Below are 6,976 nucleotides of genomic sequence, written 5' to 3' on the forward strand. Positions count from 1 at the left end.
TGTGTGTGTATGTGTAAGGATAGGTGGACAATTAGTTTTTATTAGGTATTAGGTCTTAACTGGGAATAAAGATGAATAAAGTGTTGTCTCTTTTATCAGAGTTCACTCTGAAGCAACATGCAGAAGAACTTCTCACAGTCAAGTAGATTCATCAGGTGTAGATGCTCTGAGGGAAGCAGGATACAAAATAGGAAGAGATTCATTTTTGCTCATGAAACACAATCAAGAAATGCTCTGTAGAGGAGGTGACACTTTGAACCATGTATACATGGTGATTAGTCAAATGATCAACAAATTTAAAGCCTTCCTTGCATCCCAGGGAAAGGCAGAGAGACTGACACAGCCTTTCATAGTCTGGAAGCTATGAGCTATTTTGTGTGGTGGAACATGGGGTATGCAAGATGATCTTGTTCTCTGCTGTGTCTTCACTGTTTTGAACCCGGTTATCACATTATTGATATTCAGTAACAGTACTCAAGAAAAGCGATCAATAATTATTTGTTGAAGAAAGGAGAAGGTGAGACCAGCGAGGTGGGAGGCTGACACAACTGAGCAGAGGTGGGGAAGGTCAGGCCTGAGGATTTCGACACTAGCCAGAGAACAGGGCCCGATGAGCTGCTGATCTTGCCAGTCACCTGGCTGTGCGCAGTGTACAGGAAGTGTGTCAGAGCACATCCGGCTGAAGCAGCAGTGAGGGCTCGATGAGAGGCTTTGTCCAAGGCAGCTATGTTGAGGACCTGTGCCACACTGGGGCCTAGTACAGATTCCAGAGACTTGAAGAGGATTAACAGGATGCCATATCTGATTCCACATGAATCAGGAAGGGAAGGGAGGTGACTAAAAAGAGTTGAGAAGGCTTTGGTCTCATTTGAAGTAAATAGATGGTAGGCCTTGAAGTACAGCATGTATGGAGAAAGACTCAGTAAGAGGTTAACGAAGGCTATGTGCCAGGATTCCTCCCCTTCCTAGGTCACTCGCAAGACCCTGAACCAGACTTTGCATCTCTTATTTTCATATTATTTATTTTCCTTCTTGCTTACTTACAGAATCTTTAGGCCCCATCAAGCCTGGACCCTTCCATGGAAACTCAAAGTGAACAGTAAGGGGGAAAGGATTGTGAGTTCAATTTAGGGCACAGAGAGTACAAAGTGAATGAAGATTCTGCAGGTGTGAATTTCTTCTTCCGTGTGTATAGCCTATGTTTCAACTTGGACAACCTGGTTTCTCTCTGTCTCTGTCTCTGTGCCTCTCTGTCTCTGTCTCTCTCCCTTCTTCCCTCTCCAGTAAAATAGCATGTTAATAATAGCATGACCCCTCACCAGGTTGTTGTAAAAATACAGAAAAGATTGTGTATATAAAAATTCTTAGCATAGTGCTTAGCACACAGTAGATCCCCCAAATGTCACATGCTGGCTCTTGGTAGTCTGTGCGGAGGTAAAGAGCTGGAGTCACTGCATAAAGGGTGGCCTTGGGGAAGTTGATGCACAGGAAAAGTGACAAAGGGCTTGATATGAGGACCAGGACAAGACTGATTTTATCAAGATGAGCAGCGGAAGAAGAATCAGCCAGGGAGCCTGACAAGGATCAGCTGAAGGAGCTGGGGGAGGAGGGAAGCCAAGCAGACACTTAGTCATTAGAGTCCCCTGATGCTGAAAGTCTAGTGACAGAGACCACAAGAAGCCGCTGGTGTGGCCCTGGTGAAGTGACGGGGACCTTGTCAGAAGGCTTTTAGCAGAGCTGGGCAGGATGCCATCTACAGATTGCATGCATGGGCTGTTATATGGGGCCTGGGGCCATGGGCAGAAGACTTGAGGTGGATTTAGAGAGTGGAAGAAGAGGAAGGGCTCTGGCCCTTGGCTAATTTTGTTTTTGGATTGCATGGTTCATCTGTTCAAGATGAGATTCACAGGCTTCCAGGGATATAAACAAGGCTTGTCTAGAAGGTTGGAAATTGAGAGGAAGAATTATGACAGTTGATGGAAAGGTGTGAGTGTGCTAGAAAATTTAGAGGTGGGATCAAGAGACAGGGCAAGAGTCCACCCTGAAGAATTCTCTAGGTGTGGAAGGAAGAACAGCAGGAGACTTTAAGTAAGTTTGTAGGTAGGAGGACAGGAAGTGGGGGAGCTGTGCCTGAGAGGCTCAGTCTTTTTCTATAAAATAGGATAATAGGTCATCCGTGGAAATAAATAAGTCTCTCCCTAACTGTGAGACTTTTAAGAGAAATTGTAATTAAGAGACTTACTAAAAAATGCTATTTATAAGATATGGATATGGATGAGGTATATACCAAGTATCAATTAAATCTTGTATTTAAACTTGAGCTTCACCTCCAAGATATCTCATGATCAATGTGCAAATATGCCAGAGTATTAAAACATCTGAATTTGCAATTACTTCTTGTCTCAAGAATTCTAGATAAAGGATACCTAACCAGTTCAAATTATTTGAAACTTGAAAACAACCTGGAGAGCTCTATGTAGGTGCTGGTTATTTCTCTTGGTTGTCCATGGTCACTGCCCTCTTTCCTCTCAGCACTTTGTATTTCTCTTAGGGACTGCTCCCACGTGTGCAGTTATAGGGACAAGGATGCATTTCCCATCATCTTCAAAAGAATTTGTTTTCCCCATTCTTTCCTCTGACAACTTGGCCCACCAGTCACTCTATCCCAGAGCAATGAGCCTTAAACAAAAACATGAAGGAAGTTCCATCAGTGTAGACTCTGATGGAACCCCAGGAGCACCGCTTGCTCCCAAGGTGGCACCTTCCATGTGATACCTGTAGCCAGGCTCTCTGAGGTCCCACAAGTGTGACCTATGTTCTATACCCAGCCCATTCAGATCTCTATGCACCGTGTGAGTCTCTGTCTTCAGAGTTCTGCAGCATGTGCTATTTTGGTTGAGTGGAGAATCTGAAATTGGAGTATCCAGCAGAGTGGGAAGAACTCCTGCGGAAGGAGTCTCAGGTGTGTCCCAGGTAGGTCAGTGCAATGGGCACAACTGGCACCACGTCTCTGGGCCCAGTGGATGGTATGCAGCCTTCCTCTTGCTCTTGGCCTCTCACTGTTTATCTGCAGTACGTGCAACACCTGGTCCAGGCAAGGGAAAGAGGCTTTCTTCTCTCAGTATCTAATGAACAGAAATAAACTGAGCTTTTTCTGATTATTTAGAGGGAAGTTCTGGAAACTCATGAAATGAAGATCAAGAGTTCTGTCTGGTAGCAAACTAAAGGCATGAATGAAATGTGACTTCAAGTACAGTCTCCTTCTTAATATTGGAGCAGCTCAGACCAGCGTTCTTTCCTGTCTGCTCACTACTTCTGCTCAGTGTGTTCTTTGGCTAAGTGTTTCCCTCCATAATTCATGAGAAAATTCTTCTTGCTTATTTATCAGGCGCCAGATGCTGTGGTGCATGCTGGTGCTTCTCACCGGACAGGGACCCATACCCTGTCCTCCAAAGTGAGACAGATAGGTAATCTGTCCTAGATAGGTGTTTTTTTTTTTTTTCTGGGCTTGGTGCAATGTGGTAGTTAGCATGTAGACCGAAAGAGTGAAGGAGAAGCTCTGTCTTTCTCTATGTTTGAGGGAAGTGGATGGTGAAGGTGAAAATTGAAGGTCTAGAAAGAAAGCAAAAATCTTTCTTTGGGGGACAAATTATTTAGTTGTGCCTTTGTCTCTTCATTTAGAAGGTGGGACTAACAACACTTTCCAGATTAAATTAGATGATGCATAATAGTATCCCACTGTGTGTATGCAGTGTTTGCTGTATCTTTTCACCCATGAACAGACGCCTAGGTTGTTCCCAACTCTTTGGTATTGAGAAGGACGCTGCCATGAACATGGGCATGCACATTTTTCACATTTACAAAAGTTATCCTTGGGGCTGGGGAGTTGGCTCATTGGAATAAGCGCTTCCCTAGCAAGCGCAAGGGCCTGAGTTCAATCCCCGGTTTCGCCAAAAAAAAAAAAAAAAAAAAAAGTTATCCTTGAAGACATCATGATAAGTGAAAGAAGCCATATATAGAAGGCAAATGCGCCTTGATTCCACATAAATGAGGTATTTGAATAGTTAATTTCATTAGAGCAAAAGGCAGAGTATTAGCTGCTGTATGCTTGAGGAGTGGAATGAGTTGCTGTCCAATGGACACAGTTCCAGATCTGCAAGATGAAAAAAGTCTAGAGATCTGGTCTATCACAAAGTGTCTGAAGCTAACTACATACTACTGTGCATTGTAAAACTTGTTAAGGATCAGATAGACTTCATGTTATGCGTTTTCCTCAAATGGCGGCAAGGTTTAAGCAAAAGAAAATGTATGTGCTTTATATTTACATTTGTAGAAAATGTATTAAAAACATGAGCGGAAGGCTACCTAGCAATGTTTGACAAGCAGTTGTTTCCAGGAAAGGAGAGAGAAAAATGGGGTTGGAGGGTAAAATTCTGAAATATATGTGACATTTTATTTCTTAGAATGAAAGGGACCTGAAGTAGTAGATAAAGTAAAATACTACCTTTGTTAGATTAGTGTGCAGCACACATTGGTGTTTATCATCTTCTATTATAGGTGAAATATTTAACAATAATAATGAGGAATAAGACATAGAGAGGGGCTCAAGAGTGGCAGCCAAACAACAGAAATTAAACATAAAGCTGTGCAGACATCCAGGAGCAAGAGAGTGGGTGCTGTGCTTGGAGAACAGCACGTGCACCCATGAAGCTAGGGTATGCAGGGTCAAGAGCTGAGGAGAGGAAGCCAGGGGAAGATCATGAAGAGTTCCCAAATGATAAGATGCACACTGCTAAGGCTAACTTTAAACCAAACAAAAATCTCATCCATCTTTTTAAATATCCCCACACATTCAGTTTATGGTTACCTTCTATTATTTTTCAATGCTACCCTGCAGACTTCAGCGCAGGCAGGTATAAGAATTACCTGGAGCCTTTACTAATGGAACAAAACCCAGGTCCCCAGATCAAAGTGCCTGCTTAGGCAGACGCAGGGACCGGGGTTCAATCCCCAGGGTGCTGTGCTAGCCCCACCCCCCAGGGCCCACTGAAATGGCAATTGAGACTGGGCGTGACGGCACACTCCTGTAATCCCAGAGTTTGGGAAACTGAAAATAGAATCACTACGAGTCCCATCTATATAGTGAGACCCAGTAGACCCTGTACTAAATACATAAAAAACCCAAATCCCACAAAAGATATGAACCAGGGAGCATCTGTCTAAGACCCAAGATCTTTCATGTTCCCCAGTTTGCCATCTAGGGAGTCTCTGGCCTGGGGGTCAAGCCTGAATTTGCCTCCTCTTACCATGGAGAAAGTTTGCTAGGACAAACTTTATGGAACCAGGGTTGCTAAGCTAAATAAAATTTGCCAGGAATGTTAAGAAACACTGAATTACAAAACACAGAATACAGTAAATATTTAAGGAAATTAACCCACATGGGCATCTCTTCCCATGAGAACAGTTGTTGCACTAGTTAGAAATCATTCTTAGCAGTTTTAATAGTCTCTTAAGGGCCTCAAGCAGACAGTTTGTTATATTAGCTCAAATTATTATGCCCACTGAATAACAATTCTAAATACTGTATGCTTAGGGTTACACAATCTCTGTCATATGAATTTTGGCACCACATTCATTCAATTTCCTTTCAGCAAGCCTGTTAGGATTCCATTTCACAGTTTAGAACATCAAGGCTCAGTGAGAGCATGCTCAAGTCAAGGTCAGTGTCCAAGCTGTGGGATGCAGTAGCCTATTAATCTCTATGTTGTGTTTAGTAGGAACATTGGGACATTCCTGGAATCACTCATTGTCTTGTTTTCCTGATATTTACACTGCATCCTTGGCATACATCAAATTTATTGAGGTCTTTCTAGAACTTTTCCTGGGTAGGTACTAAAGCCAACTGTATGGTCTGCTATCCATAATCCCAATGAAACAGTTTAAGTGAACACCAAGGATGACTATGTTGAAAGATATATCAACAAATGACACAGACACCCTCATGCTTAACTCGTAGGAGCCGAATGAAAACTTTGCAGATGGCAGTCGAGGGGGATACAGGAAAGCTGTAACAGTTCATAGCCTTGATCTAGCTAGTTGACCTCTGGCAACCGACCCTAAAAAATCATGGTTGTGTGCAGAAGTTTAGCTAAAGAATGCTTATTTCTGCAGTATAATAATGAAATTCAGAACCAATTTAAATATCCAACCTTGGGGAATTACTGAAATAAATCCTAGTACCTGCGTACCACAAGGCACTCAGCAGCCATTTGAAAAGTTGCCTTTGGGATGACATTCAATCACAAGGAAGGCTGTTCACAATATGCTGCATATATGAAAACAACAATAAAAACACCCCAAAGGGGTGTTAAATTAAATAAGCAGGAGGCCATTAGCCTGAGGCTGCCTCTGTGCTTTTGCGTTCCTGTGTCACCAACTGTACTCTTTAACTTAGAATGTAAACAAAGCACAGGCCTAATTTAGGAATATATTTTTGTAGTTCATTGCCAGGTTTCAGCCAAGGTAAGTAGTTGAACTTCAGCCAATCTGAGGCAGCCAACTCACATACATGTCCAGCTGTAGCCAATGAGATGATTTCTGCAGCCGACTTACAAAAGTTCAAGCTGTTACAATATCTGAATCTCTTCTGGTTCAGAGTCTACAGATTTATAAATTTTCTTTGCTTGAAATTAATTTGTCTGACCTTTGTCTTTTATCAAAGTTTCAAAAGAACTGGATAAATTGATAGTATTTTCTTATTTTGGCAGAGAGAAAGTGTTTGTTTTTGTTTTATAAAGAAAGTAGCAACATCGTGAGTGTTATTCTTTTTTCTCACTTGTATTCTGTTCATTTTTTGGTAATGATTCTTTTTTACTTTAGTAGGTAGAGAAAATCACAACATTGTTAAACAAAATTAAATAAGAGGAGCCAGGTGGAAGGGCACATGTCTATAATTCTCGCATTCTGGGGGGCTGAG

The sequence above is a fragment of the Octodon degus genome, unplaced genomic scaffold (assembly GCF_000260255.1).
Source record: "Octodon degus isolate 3935 unplaced genomic scaffold, OctDeg1.0 scaffold00085, whole genome shotgun sequence".
In the NCBI taxonomy this organism is placed as follows: Eukaryota; Metazoa; Chordata; class Mammalia; order Rodentia; family Octodontidae; genus Octodon; species Octodon degus.